At 39.5% G+C, this 15,114-nt stretch overlaps 1 protein-coding gene across 5 annotated transcripts in view; it reads right to left on the bottom strand.

Annotated features, from left to right (window-relative positions):
* Positions 1 to 15,114, bottom strand: part of diaph2 (diaphanous-related formin 2) — a 632,555-nt gene that overhangs the window by 321,354 nt on the left and 296,087 nt on the right. The window lies entirely within an intron of this gene.

Below are 15,114 nucleotides of genomic sequence, written 5' to 3'. Positions count from 1 at the left end.
GATGAGGGGGATTCTCTTTTGGCCGTTGTTGCGGGGACAGGGTGGTGAGGAATGAATTGCGGGAAATGCAGGAGAACTGCAGGGTGGGGGAGAGGTTGCGGTCCTTGAAGAACGAGGACATCTGGGATGTACGGGAGTGGCATGTCTCATTCTGGGAGCAGATGCGGTGCAGGCAAAGGAATTGAAAATAGGGGATGGAGTTTTTGCAGGAAGGTGGGTGGGAGGAGATGTATTGTAGGTAGCTGTGGGAGTCAGTGGGCTTGAAATGGATATTAGTTTCTCGGTGGTTGCCTGAGATGGAGACAGAGAGGTCCAGGAAGGTGAGGGATGTTGGGTGTGAAGGTGTTGGGGATGGTCCAGGTGAACTTGAGGTTGGGGTGGAAGGTCTTGGTGAAGTTGATGAACTGTTCCAGCTCCTCTTGGGAGCACGAGGCAGTGCCGATACAGTCAATGTTTCAATGGAGGAAGAGGTGGGGTTGAGGATCAGTGTAGGCATGGAAGAGGGATTGTTCCATGTAACCTTTAACAGAGGAAGCAGTTCTTCATGGTAGGCTCAGCCAGTGAAGCAACTTAACTCATGCTGTGGTCATCACTCTGTTTCTCAAACCAGCATCCAGATAACTGAGCTAAATGACTCTTACACATCGAGCCAATTTTAAGGTTTTTTTTTGCACTGGATATTTAATTTCTGACAATATACACTTGATTTCCCCACGAATGTTGTCCATGTCACTTTAGATAATGCAATTATGTTTAGTCACTAAATGAATTGAAAAATCTATTCAAATGGGTTAATTCTTTCTTATTATCCATATACATTCAATTTGTGAATTACAATTAGCCCCGAATTAATGCAAGACAAAGGCCTAAAAATGAAAAAAAATTCTGCAGCTAAGTAAACCAGCCAGTGAACAGCTTCAAGTCAACAAAATGCTTTCTTTCCAGGAATACTGTAGTCACAAACTAGTGGTTGTGGCTATTAGCACTAAAGTTAATCTTGTGCCAGAGGACCTATGCAGAATACCAGTGAGTTTCTATCACTGCTAAGATGTGAATGTATTTTATCACACAAGAACACATGATCTTTTTATCGTCATCAGCAGTGATTTGAAATTAAGAAGCAGATTGCTGAAGGAGGCCACATATGGGCCAAAGCACTGTGAATGCAGAACAGTTGGCAACACCAATAATGCTTTAAGAAATATGGGTAAAATGGCTCTCATTTCCCACTGACTCATCTGGCATAGAATTCTTCAAAACTTTGTTTTCCTCACCTCACCTTCTGTCTGATTGAAATCCATGCATCAATCTTCCTTAAGTCTATAATTTTATCCCTGTAGCCAAGGACTTTTGTTGTATTGTTGTGCTGTGATAATATTAACTCGCTGTTAATCTTTAAATCTTCATCTAAGTGGTTTCCAAAACAAGAACTGGTTAAAATAAAAATATCTGCGTCAGAATAACAGCACATTTCACTGACTTAAAAACAGTTCAGATTATTTTCTGTGCTGCCAAACCTTACTTACAATTTTAAAGTCTTTCTCATAAATGGTTGATTTTTTAATTATGTATTGTTGCACATGTATTTCTTAATTGATTGCAGTCATTAACAAATTGACTTTTGCGCTTCTAACAGCCATTGCATTGCACAATGAGATAACCCATTTCCATAGCATCTGTGATTCAAAGAACATTGAAACAGACCATCAAGTTTGTACTGATACTTTTCTTCAAGCGAGCCTTTTGACTTATATGGCTCACCAACCGATTCCCATGCACTGCAATACTTTAAGCTATTTAGTCTGCTTTAATGAACTTGTTCAAAAATGATTTATCACAACAAATTTGACACTTTATAAAATAGTGATTTTTAAGCTGTTTATAAAAACATTAAATTTGCATTCCTTCATGCAAGTCTTGCCATTGGATGAGAAAATAAAACTTCTATTACTTGATCTTAATGATTAGAATCTCCAAAGAATTTTGAAAGATGGGAAGGCATAAATTCACATTCTTGATACGTGACATGATCAGCTGCTGATGTCAGGCATGCCATTTCATGGCGGTGCGACATGGAGGGCAAGAACTTTAACAATAACACAGCAGCTGTCGATAAAAGTTATGAGCGAACATACTGGTTCAACTCATCTTGTATACTTCAAGATGGTGCTCAAGAACAATCAATATGATCATTTTGAAATGTAAGGTTTTTACAATTTTATTTTTCTTCTGGGACCTAGCCTTCCAATATGCTAAGCAACAAAAGTACACTTGCAAGGGCTAGAGCTCAATCTTCTGGCTGGGGTGGAGTTGAAAAACTGATAGGCATATTTAATACGTCCTTCGGATAAGTCCTTTCCACCCTCCAGTTGTTAAATGAAGCCAGGCTTTGAGGATCAAGGTAAAACTCTAACGTCCGCAGTTCAAGCTTTAATTCAGTTCTGCAAATTAATGATCTAGAGATCAGGTTTTGAATAATTACGGCTCTTTATTTATCTAGTTATTAAGAGAATTGTTAAAATTCAAGCTGATGGTAAAACTGACCAAATGACTGAACCTTGCCTTGAATGACCATGAGATAACTTCTTGCAATTTTACTATGGTGGTTAATCACTGAAAATGTGACGGCTAATGTCCAATTAACAAAAGAACACAAGTTTATTGTACAATAAAAGTTTAAAAATCTTCTCAAACAGTAAAGAGAATGACTCAAGCCTATGACTCTGTAACATCATTTATAAATAAAAACTGAGCTCTTACTCCTATCTTCATTCCTAAATCTCTTCCCCAACTGACGAGATTGCCAGCATTTCCTTTCAGCACGGTTTGTCACATTCAACCTGACGTTATTTTCTCCACCTCTCCTGGAGGCACACAGGCTACCTCTGACTTTTCTCATTGAATTCTAAGAAAACAGGAGTTTTTCCGAATTTTTTTGAATACTTTCAGGCTGCTAAACAGCACATCTGCTGTTATGGATCTTTCTTCCAAAGTGAATGTGTTTCTGCCTTCTGGCCTCTATTTCTCTTTCTGTACCTCATGGAAACTCAACTTAAATAAACATTAAAGCAATTATTTCACCAGGAAGCTTGTCAAGTAATTTATCTTAAGTCACATGATTTCTTGGAAACATTGTTTTGATTCATTGATTTTTAAAAATCTTAATGCTTAAAAAAGGCACCTTTACAGAACTGAAAAATAAAAGATCAAGTTTACAAACAGTAACTACTTCCACCACATGTGTAATGATTAATGCTAAACAGTTACTTGTGATCAATAATTTTTTTTCCCAACATTAAAATTAGTTAATGATAAAAATCCTTCAAGATTTCAGATCTGAAGAGGAGTTACTGAACCCATAATATTAACTCTGCTTTTTCTCCATAGTTGCTGCCAGTCCTTCTGATTATTTTTCCCAACAATTTCATTTTGTGTTTACAATTTCACTGAATATTAATACAAATATATTACACACAGAATTGATCTCATTTGTATGTAATGTACAAAATAATGTTTTAATAGCATAGTGTGATGTATTTTACACTATACTATCAAAGTCCAATCTTCTCCAGGTATACTGTCAAATGTAAAAAGTAAGCAGATAACTGGAGTCATATTACCCATGTACAATGCTATCAACTGGAAAAAGACAGAGTGCTACATTTTCTTCAACCCACATATTGGTGCTCTCCTCAAAAATGTAGTCACAGTTGTTGCAAAACAAGGACAGTTTTGCATTTCCACATGTAATTGTGGCAGCGCAAACCTCAAGTTATTGTTGGTACATGCAAAAATACAGAGCTCTGCCAACCTCAGCAATATTTTGATTTCCAAATTCCGGCCAATGCATTTGCAACTAGATGGAGATGTAAGTGTTGTTAAACATCTTTATCGTATTTTTTTTAAAAAGTAGAGATGTGAAATGGAACGGCCCAAATCATAGTATGAAGTTAGCCAAAGGCAGGTATGTGGACTTAGGCCACTATTCAGTCATGATCATTGAGTGGTTGAACATGCTTGAAGAGCTGAATGGCCTAATCCTGTTCCTACATTGCCATGTAAGTTCTGATGTCTTCAATGCAATTGATGTCTCACATGATTCAGCAATGTGATCTAAGATCTTTAAGCTGAAGAAAGCCCAAATATGTCAGTGATAATGGGAACTGCAGATGCTGGAAAATCCAAGATAATGAAATGTGAGGCTGGATGAACACAGCAGGCCCAGCAGCATCTCAGGAGCACAAAAGCTGACGTTTCGGGCCTAGACCTCTGATGAAGGGTCTAGGCCCGAAACGTCAGCTTTTGTGCTCCTGAGATGCTGCTGGGCCTGCTGTGTTCATCCAGCCTCACATTTCATTAGCCCAAATATGTCAGTTAATTTTTATGCTTTCAAGGAGGTATTTTTGTGACAACAGAAAGCAAATACAGGGACTGAATCGATGAGTAAACAGGAAAGATAAACGATGGAGTGAGGGTTAGCATTGATCCCGGCTGAAAAGAATACTGCTCTGACTGTGTGCTTAATTTGATAGGTGGGTGAGTGACAGACACAGCCAGACAATTTGGTGGCACAGCTAAGAAACTGGTGCACTTATGGTATTTTACAAAACAAAGAATAATCTTAGTGGGCAATCAGAAGGCAGCAAAATCTGGCAGCAGCAACACTGACAAAAATGAGAGATGGGAAAAGACTGGAACTTCACAGAATTTTTCAACAACAAAACAGGAAGTGATGTCAGATGATGGCAGGTAGATAATTGGGGAGTTTGTGCAGTTTTTTTTAAAATCTCACTCACTGTGGTTTAAACTAGAATCAGGAAAATACAGAAAAGAATTTACAGCTTAGCTTAACTAATAACATCTTAATCAGGATAAGAATAACAATACATGAATTAATAACAGTCAGTACAGAACAGATAGAGTCATTAATTAAAATTAATAGTTTATACAAGGCACTAATTGAATTCTGAAGGAAGCAAAGAGATTTCCTTTTAAGATCACGGATGGGCAGCTGAGATTAATTGCTTGCAATTGTTGTGCCATGACTAAATTTCGGGATTCTTGATTTATCTTTGAGGACCACACATGTAGTACTTGTAGTTGCCAGATCTTAAGCTCAGGATTCCTGAGCTGGTGCCACTGCACAACAGAGAGGATCAGAGCTTCCTAGATTTTATATTTCAGGAACTAGCTGTCCCACAATCTTCAAGCGATCAGGATACTAATTTGATAGCCATCCAGAAGAGTAATAATGATAAAACAGTCTTTGAAGTTTTGTGCCTTGTTCAAACAGGCGCTCCATTTTTGCAGGGTGCTTTGAGTGTCAACCCCTTGAAGAACTGCAGGCCATGAGATCAATAGGCAAAGGACTGTACAGGTGGGAATAGCTAAGAGCAAAATGCTGTTGTAAGAGACCCCCATAGATTGAGGGAGAGCAAAGCATGTCTGTAACAATCACCTTGAGACCCACATAATGCCGTGACTCCTTGATGCCAGAGTAAACAATGTCACTGCAAAAATGAAGAGTGTTCTGCATGAGAAAGGAAGTGGGTCAGAAGTTGAGACACATCAATATTAGCAACAGCTGGCACTGAGGTGCTGCGAACAGATTTTCAGAAGCTTGGAAGAAGGTTTCAAGTAGTGCCTTGAAAAATCATTTCTGCATTACATCAAATGCCACACAATAAGAACAGCTAGAACTTAAGATTGAAAGGATGAATGTGTGGCCTGAAATACAGTGCAAGATTTAGCTAAACAATGGAGAAGAACAAAGGCCAACCTAAATCAGACATCGCTGGAAATACTCAGCTGGTCTGGTAGCATCTGTGTAGAGAAATCAAGAGTTAATGCTCCAGGTACAGTGATTCTTCTTCAGGGCCTGAAGAGTCACTTGACCTGAAACATTCACTGATTTCTCACCGCAGACACTGCCAGACCTGCTGAGTTTTTCCAGAAATTTCTGCTTTTGTTTCTGACCTCCAGCATTTGCAGTTCTCTTGTTTTTTTGTTCAGAACCAAAGTCCCTAATATAGAAGTTCTAAATTGGAAGGGGACAAGTTCAATGGGATTGGGGGAACTGGGGAGAAGAGAATTAGTTGTGGAATAACCAAATTAAATATTGATTGGAAAAACTGTCAATGAACAATGAACAATGAGGAAGAAACGTTTCAGATGTAGGCCAAGTGCAGCACAGTAAGGATGAACACCAAGCTCCTTGAATGACAAGGGGTACAGGGTGTGTGATGAAGGTTTTTTTTAAAAAGAGGTGTAAGATGTGTGTCAGGCTAGAAATTCCTGCACCAACTAGGCCTAAAGAAGGGTCACTGGACCTGAAATGTTAAGCCTGCTTGCTCTCCACAGACGCTGCCAGACCTGCTGAATTTTTACATTCTTATGGCTATTGAGTATTATTTCAGAAGCCAATTAAGAGAAATCTTTCACTTTTCTCCAAGAGTTTTCTCACATCTACCCATCAGAAATGTGAATGCTTTCTGCAGTCCATCTTCCTAACACCTGACTTCCTGTTGGAAGGGTCAAAAAGGAACTATTGATGTTATGCAATATATTACAATGCAGAGTGCTTGTCATTGTAGAACAAAATATTCTCTAACTCACTACAGCTAACAACAACAGAATCCATTTACCGTATGAGTGTATTTGATTCATTAACTTATTTTATGTTCTACGATTGATGTCTGAACTCCCGATTCTTTGAAAATTCTGAATCTCATTACATGTTCTAATAACTACAAGTCCAAATTACTTGCTATCAATCAACTATCCAACATACTTTGAAACATATGGTAAATTGTTGACAAATATCTGCATTGCACAAGTATTTTTCACACAGAACAATCATAAATCGATGACTAATTTTGGGAACTTGTCATAAGGGTTGAGAGGGCAGAAGAGACGGACTATAGAAACCACACTTGTTCTCCTCTTTTTTCAATTCAATTAGAGAATACTCAAAATGGTCTGAAAATGATGAACACTGAGCAATATGCAGCTGAACAAAATCTTATGGGCTACAAATTCTGACTATGCCTTTTATTAATTAAGCCATCCAAAATTTAATAGTCTAACAGAAGTAGACATTTTTAAAAACCAGCTGAAAAAGACAACATGCAAAATGTTTGTTTTTGTACGTATACCCTCTTAAACACATTTCATTTGTACAACACAGTATGGAACTGGAGGGAAAGTTGACATTTGCGTCGGGACCCTTCTTCAGAAACAGGGAGGGGGAAGAAAGCTGGGAAATAAATAAGGAGAGGTGAGGCCAGGGAAGGTAGGTGTTGTCGGGGGTGGGAGGGGGAGTTAAAGTGGTTGGCGACTGGAAGGTGTTGTCATTTATTGCGAGCAGAGCACTTGGTCTCACTTACGTAGAGGAGGCCACATCGGGGCAGATGCAGTAGACCAAGTTGACGGATGTGCAGGTGAAACCCTATCTAACATGGAAGATTTGTTTTGGGCCTTGAATGCAGGTGAGGGGGAGGTGTAGGGGCAGATATAGCACTTCCTGTGGTTGCAGCCAACGGTGTTGGGTGTGGTGGGGATAGTGGGGAGTGTGGAGCGGAAGAGGGAGTCGCACAGAGAGCAGTCCCTATGAAAGGCAGATAGGGGTGGGGAGGGAAATATGTCTTTGGTTGTGGGGATGGATTATGAGTGGCGGAAGTGGCGGAGAATGATATGTTGGATGCAAGGTTGGTCGGGTGATGTGTGAGGACAAGGGTGATTGTGTCTTGGTTTTTGGTTGAGGGAGGGGACGTGTGGGCAGAGATGTGGGAAACGCAAGAGATGTAGTTGACAGCATTTTCAATCACCGGAGGGGGCTGATGTTATGGTCCTTGAAATAGGAGGGCACCTGGATTATGCGGGAGTGGAACGCCACATTTTGGGAGCGGAGGCAGGGAATTTGGAGTAGGGGATCACATTCTTGCAGGTGGGTGAGATGAGGTAAAGTAATAGGGAACTGTGGGAGTCAGTTTTGGGGTGGTCACCAGAAATGGAGACAGAGAGGTCCAGTAAGGAGGAGGTGGTATCAGAGATGGTCTAGGTGAATTTGAAGTTGGGACAAAAGGTGTTAGTAAAGTTGATGAACTGTTCAAGCTCCTCGTGGGAGCTTGGAGAGGGAAATATCTCTTTGGTTGGGAGGGTCAGATTGTAAATGGCGGAGAATGATACATTAGATATGAAGGTTGATGGGGTGTTATGTGAGGACGAGGGGGTTTTATCTTTATTTTTGTAGTGGGGAGAGGTTGTGAGGGAAGTAGTGCAGGAAATGCAACAGCTCCTGTTGAGTTGCATTTTCGGTCATCAGAGAGGGGATGTCATGAATCTCTCTTAACCTCTTTCAATTGTACAAGCATGGATTCAATCATTCTGATTACCAAGCCAGAACACAAACCAGATCCACTACTTCACTTTGGAGTTTCGTAATGACAAAACTGTGTAAATTATGCCTAGAAATCTGTAAATCAGAGCCACAAAGGTAACATATAGCTACCTTAATTAGCTAAGAATGAGCAATAGGTTCTGTTTAAACCAAAACAGTGGTGTTAGTTTTAAAGTGGTGTAGAAAAGTGCTAGAATAGAAAACAATTCCCAAATATTCAATAAAATTATACCATCAACAAAACTAGCAGACTTTTTCCACAGTGAAGTTCAATCTGATACTAAAATGGTGGTACTTCCAATTTAAATGTGATGTATTTGTGGAACAATTTTCTACAATCACAATGGAGACCAGAATTGATGGGCTCAATGGCCCACCCACATCACATGATCTCGTGCTCTAACATAAACACAATTAACTCTCTTTAGACACAAGATTCTAGAAATGCAGAAGAAATTTTAGAAGCACCACTACCATATAGTCGACATATTTAAACTGTGATGGGTGAGGCATCCTTTATCCTGAAGTGAGTTCGACTAAATTCTGAGGATTTTTTTCTTCAGCAACAATCATCTATAAACATGTTGGAAAACAATAAAATAAATGATTTCTCCATAAGGAGCTTATCCTATTGTAACATGTGAATCTTTGTGTCTAGTTGGAGAGTAGATCATGGGAACAGACTGCCAATTCCAGGGAATTTTCATCTAATGGGTGCCACCAGCCTTTGTGCTAAGTACCACCACCGATGGTGCTGTGCCTGGAGGTGGGATAGCACTCCCTGGAGTCCCATGATCAAAGATTACCCAGGACAAAAGCAAGCAATTGGGAGGGCGGGGGGGAGCGCAGCATTCTAAGAAGTTGCAAACATAGGAATGGCATGAAGCAAGGGCGTGCATTTTTTAAAATTTGTCAGTGTCAGCTCTTGCTTGATGCCCGGTCACTCAGTGCAGCATTAACTGCCTTCAATCAAGGGTCCTCCCCTTCAACAAGGTTACAAGCTGCTCATAATTTTGCACTTAATGGTAAACTACATCACTGCGCACGTCCCTGCAGCTGCATTCATCTTAGCAGTGGTGAGCTGAGGCCCTCTAGTGGTCCTTAAATGACCACCAAAGGGATTCAATTGCTGATAGTGTCAGAAGGCTGCCCATCACGCACGACCTAATTCTGGAGGCAGGGTTAGGGAAAGACAGAGGCTGGGTTAGGGCATGCCACCATATCTCCATGCCTCACAGAACATCGCTTCCATGAGCAGGAGGCCCCTCCAATGGCATGAATGCCAACTTGACTTTTGGGCGGTGCGAGTTACAAGGTGAAACCTATTAAATATGTACTGCTTAAGCCAAATAAAAATACACGTTTCATGAAGTGAAATACTGTCAGAATCAGATAATAGGATGTATTCATTTTAGATCAGAAATATAAATTTCAAAGTACAGATGCAGCCTCTCAAAAATCTGGGCAGTAATCTCACTAGTGGAAACCTATTTCTTAGGGATGCAATAATTATTGAAAGCTAAAGCACAGAACCTGCACATTTTGCTAATCAATGTCGCGCTCTTCTTAATGATGCAATGTTAACTGTAAGCTTCCAATAATCATTTTTGAATCAAACACCTGATCTTGTTTAAAAAAAACAAGATTGATACAATCTGTTCATCTGCTCCAATCTATCTTTATAGCCGTGAATTCTGCATTCAAACCATTCTTTCCATGTTATTTTTTCTTCTGTAAATTGAACAAAGATAGATAGATAGCATTTCTTCTGAAACATCCTTGTACAGAGATATAAAGATTTTAGATCCTTCTAAGATCATCACATTAATATAAGGAAAGCTTACCACAACAGATTGGAGAGGGCTTGTAATTCAATTGCAATGAGGATCTTAGATATTCTGTGCAATGCACAGAGGTGTAATCATTCTTAATCTTAAGGAAGATTTTAAGGAACACGAACTGTGGACAGAAAGGTCATCAGCACTTTTAGGAGCATCTGCAAGAGCTGAGGGAATGCTATGGTCACTTTTAGGTCATGATCGTTGTGGGAATATTTGAGATGTCCAAGAAGTGGACTGATATTTCATTATGTCATTCAAATTATTTACATCCAAACAACATTTTGAAATAAGAGATAATGGGAACTGCAGATGCTGGAGAATCCAAGATTACCAAGTGCGAAGCTGGATGAACACAGCAGGCCAAGCTGCATCCTAGGAGCACAAACACTGACATTTCAGGCCTAGACCCTTCATCAGAAAAGGGTCTAGGCCCAAAACATCAGCTTTGTGTTCATCCAACATTTTGAAATAAACTATGATACCCCATTATTTATTACCCATACATCATCACAGCAGGTGAACACATTTTGCCATCAAAAGCAACATCAGCACAAATCATTGTGTTATTCAAACAGTGGTCCAGATATAGATGCTATTAAATCTAGTGGTACTTAATCTCCAATGAAAAGAGTGTTTATATCCACTGTATCCACTAATGTTAATTTGTTAAAGCCATGTGCAACTTTTGATGTGTGCAACTATGTTCTAAATATTTAAGGATTCAGAGCTGGTCTCTGATACAGCTGCAGAGTCCGTAAGAATAAAAAACCTCCTTCCCTTCAAAACAGAACAGCAAAATCTTGTGTCCAGGAGAAATTTAAAGCTCATGTCACTGGCACTGAACAGAGGATTATTGAGAGAATATGAGGATTTACAGCAAACCTACAAAGGAAAGAAGCAAAACTATTTTTGAAGAAGGATCCCGACCCAAAACATCAACTTTCCTGCTCCTGAGATGCTGCTTGGCCTGCTGTGTTCCTCCAGTTCTAAACTGTGTTACCTTTGACTCCAGCATCTTCAGTTCTTGCTATCCAAAAGTAACTATTATATGTGGATCAAAAGTGATTTTTAAGTAATACGTTTGAAATGATAAGAAAAATCAGTTGCCCTTTTTTTCTCTCTGTATAGGTCAAACAAACATTGAGCTCAGTGCAAATCATACCTCATTTAAAACTAAACTTATTTGGGAAGTGAAAAAGTGATGATAAACAACGATCAATTTTATTCAAATTATCAAAAAAAATTAAGCGGCGACAAAGAGTTTATAAGCTTCCCAAAAAAACAAAAATTGAAATTAGAATCATTACTCTGGCCAAAATATCTACAGTTCAGAATAATTAAACAAAGCTAAAATATAATTTACGACATCCAATCTTCCCTGCCCTACTAATTCTTCCTTTCAAACACCTATCACAGTATTACAACTGTATTTTCAAAAATTAGAAGACTAGCTTTAAATGGCATGTAGAAATGTACCGTTTATATTCTTGTGACTTTTTGCTGGAATTCTTTTCTTTAACTGAGGCTTCAGACTTCTCCAGATCAATCAGAAGGGTGAATAATTCTCTTTTTACTCTTACTTCTGCAATCCGTACAACAGAGATGATTTATAAAACCCAAATAGTTTACAGTTTAACCATACATGCTGCTCAGAAATAAACTGCATAGGCTTTCTCAGAATAGCAACAGTTTCAAAATAAACTCTTGAAACAAAAAGTACAAGGCTTGCATTTTTCTTTAAGAAAAGCAATATATGGTTCCGAAACTCTCAATTACAGAAACACTGAATACAAAGAACATGTAAACCTATTAATGAATCTAACAGGTGGAGGGAGCTGAAGATTGCAGGAAACATTTAAAAAGTCCAATAACTAACATTTTTTTCCTGTGGTTTATGAAGTCTCAACGTTGCACAGTTGGTGTATCAGTGTGTTAAATTTCCCTGACTGTACCATTGAAGCAGGCTTTCACATTTTAAGAAATCTTGGCTCATAGTCAGGATTCTTTCCAACCAGGGCTGTCAACCAGGTACACTTCTTCTTGGGAGAGATGAGTTTTTTCCACCTATGTTCGGTTCTGCATTCTTAATTACATGACCACTTGTCAGAAGTTTTTTAAAATAGAAGCAGTTTATATATTCCACGTTTGTAGAGGTTACTATTTCCAGACTGGCAACTGCACAAGATATTTAATCTTCAACATTTGTAAATTCTTATTGTGTTATGAATTAAATAGTAAATGAAGCTCTTCCCACGGCTATCACTGTCTGATTTCATTGCCTTTAGAAAAAATGTCAATTTCAGCTTAAACTTTATACTAATCCTTGCCTATTTCATGGCAAACCTGTGTAGGTCAGGCGATCCCTGTGGTCATGTTCAGAATTTTGGCCCCTATTTAAAATAACTTTAACTTCAATGATAATCCCAAATAGTAAATCAGCTGACGGAATTCAAATGTCAAGAGCTGGCATTAAATGTCAGTGTAACAGATTTTGAATCTGCAAGACTCAATAATTGTTCATCTGTAATCTAAAGTAAACTTGTTTCCCATTTTTCCGTGTTGAAGTCAATAACTAAGTCATCCTAGAAGAGTCTGGCTGAACTTTTCTTCCACAACAACAACAAAAAGAAAAACAAAGTTGCTAGAAAAGCTCAGTAGGTCTGGCAGCATCTGTGAAAAAAAAATCAGAATTAACGTTTTGGGTCCAGTGACCCTTCCTCAGAGCAGTTCTGAGGAAGCATCACCAGACCTGAAACATTAACTCCTATTTTTTTCCTTCACAGATGCTGCCAGACCTAGAGATAATGGGAACTGCAGATGCTGGAGAATTCCAAGATAATAAAATGTGAGGCTGGATGAACACAGCAGGCCAAGCAGCATCTCAGGAGCACAAACCTGCTGAGCTTTTCCAGCAACTTTGTTTTTGTTTCTGATTTACAGCATCTACAGTTCTTTTGGTTTGAACCTCTCTTCCAGTTGCACTAATTCTCACTACTTTTCTTTTGCTTTCCGTCGAGTAATCTTTCCTCATGTGATGGTAGCTCATATTTGAGCCACTGTATTATTCCCTGCCAGAGAAACAAATATCACAATTCTAGCAAATCCATATTAGAGCTATCAGAAGAGGGAACACAAGTTAACTTCCTTCCCTGTTATAGCTGCATTTATCAAACCTACAAAACCAGCTTTAAATGGCAAGTGCAAATATGCTATTTAGAGAGTTCTTGTTATTATTTACTGGAATTCATTTCTTCAAACCATGGCTGCTTTTGGACCAAGGCTAATATCAGCTTATCATCTTACGGTGGGGGTCAATGCTTTAATCTGGATGGCCCAGATGCCTCTATTGTACACTCTTTGAATGAGTTAAAACACTTCAATGCACAGCACAGTCCTCACCATATCATGATGCTACTAACACAGCACCCAGAAGTTTCAGCCCTTTGCCCCACACCCCAATTCTCTTCTCAATGAATTGATGACACATTATCATCTGGGGAAAAAAGTCAACTTGCAGTAAGAAGTTAATGTAACAGTTTTGTCACCTATTACCACCAGCAATGAAACTGCTGCATAAAACACTGACCATGGCTTAGCCAAATTTAAGAATCTATCTATAGAAACAACAACAAGAGACGAATATCAAAAACATTCCAATGATGTCAGTATCCTCAGATATCTCAGCAAATCAATCCTGACGCCTCACTTCTTTGGGCAGAGCGGGCAATTAGTGCATTATAAAGGTTTGAATACATGGATCAGGGAGACAAAAAGAACTGAAAACAGCCAGAAAAGAGTGGTACTTATCCTAATTACAGTAAAAGAAGGGGTGTAAGGAGTGACACAATCAAATATGTGCAGATGGTGCTGAGAGGGATAGAGGGGTCAAAAAATAATGAGACACAGAGGGATTGCTGATGAATAAGTGATAAGGAGACAATGATGAGTAGTTTGCTGACAGGAGATGTGTCTGGTTAAAAGTGGGTTGGCTGTGCTAGCAGCAACCCATGCAAGATAGGAGAAAGGTATGGGGTGGGGGGGGGGGGGTGGGTACAGTAACAAAGAAGGGTGGGGTGTTCTTTAATTCTTCTACTCAATGCTGAGTCTTGGGCGTTAGAAGATACATAAATGCCAGACAAGGTGTTTTTCTTACAGCTTGTGTTGCTTTTCACTGAAACATTGCAGCAAATCCACAAGGTGTCATGTTCAAGTGGAGGGTAACTGGAAGTTTGGGACCATGTTTACGGAGGGGACACAGACCTGTGTTTTGCTTTCATAACATAGGCAAGACCACATTGTGAGCAGCCAATATAGCAGACTAGATTGACTGATTTGGGCCCCACACCTCAGGAAGGACAGACTGGCCCTGGAGCGTGTCCATTGGAGATTCACACGGATGATCCCTGAAATGGTAGGTTTAACATACGACGAACGACTAATGATCCTGGGACTGCATTCATTGGAGTTTGGAAGGTTGAGGGGAGACCTAATAGAAACTTACAAAAGATAATGTATGGCTTAGAAAGGATGGACGCTGGGAAGTTGTTTCCATTAGGTGTGGAGACTAGGACCTGTGGGCACAGCCTTAGAATTAGAGGGGGTAAATTTAAAACGGAAATGAGGAGATATTTCTTCAGCCAGAGAGTGGTGGGCTTGTGGAATTCATTGCCATGGAGTGCAGTGGAGGCCGGGACGTTAGATGCCGTCAAGGCAGAGATCGATAAATTCTTGATCTCTCACAAGGAATCAAGGACTACGGGGAGAGTGCAGGGAAGTGGAGTTGAAATGCCCATCAGCCATGATTTAAATGGCGGAGTGGACTCAATGGGCCGAATGGCCTTACTTCTACTCCTATGTCTTATGGTCGTATGAAGT

Source organism: Stegostoma tigrinum, chromosome 15 (assembly GCF_030684315.1).
Source record: "Stegostoma tigrinum isolate sSteTig4 chromosome 15, sSteTig4.hap1, whole genome shotgun sequence".
Taxonomy (NCBI): Eukaryota; Metazoa; Chordata; class Chondrichthyes; order Orectolobiformes; family Stegostomatidae; genus Stegostoma; species Stegostoma tigrinum.
The sequence above is the reverse complement of the archived record's forward strand: the minus strand, read 5'-3'. Positions and strand labels throughout refer to the sequence as shown.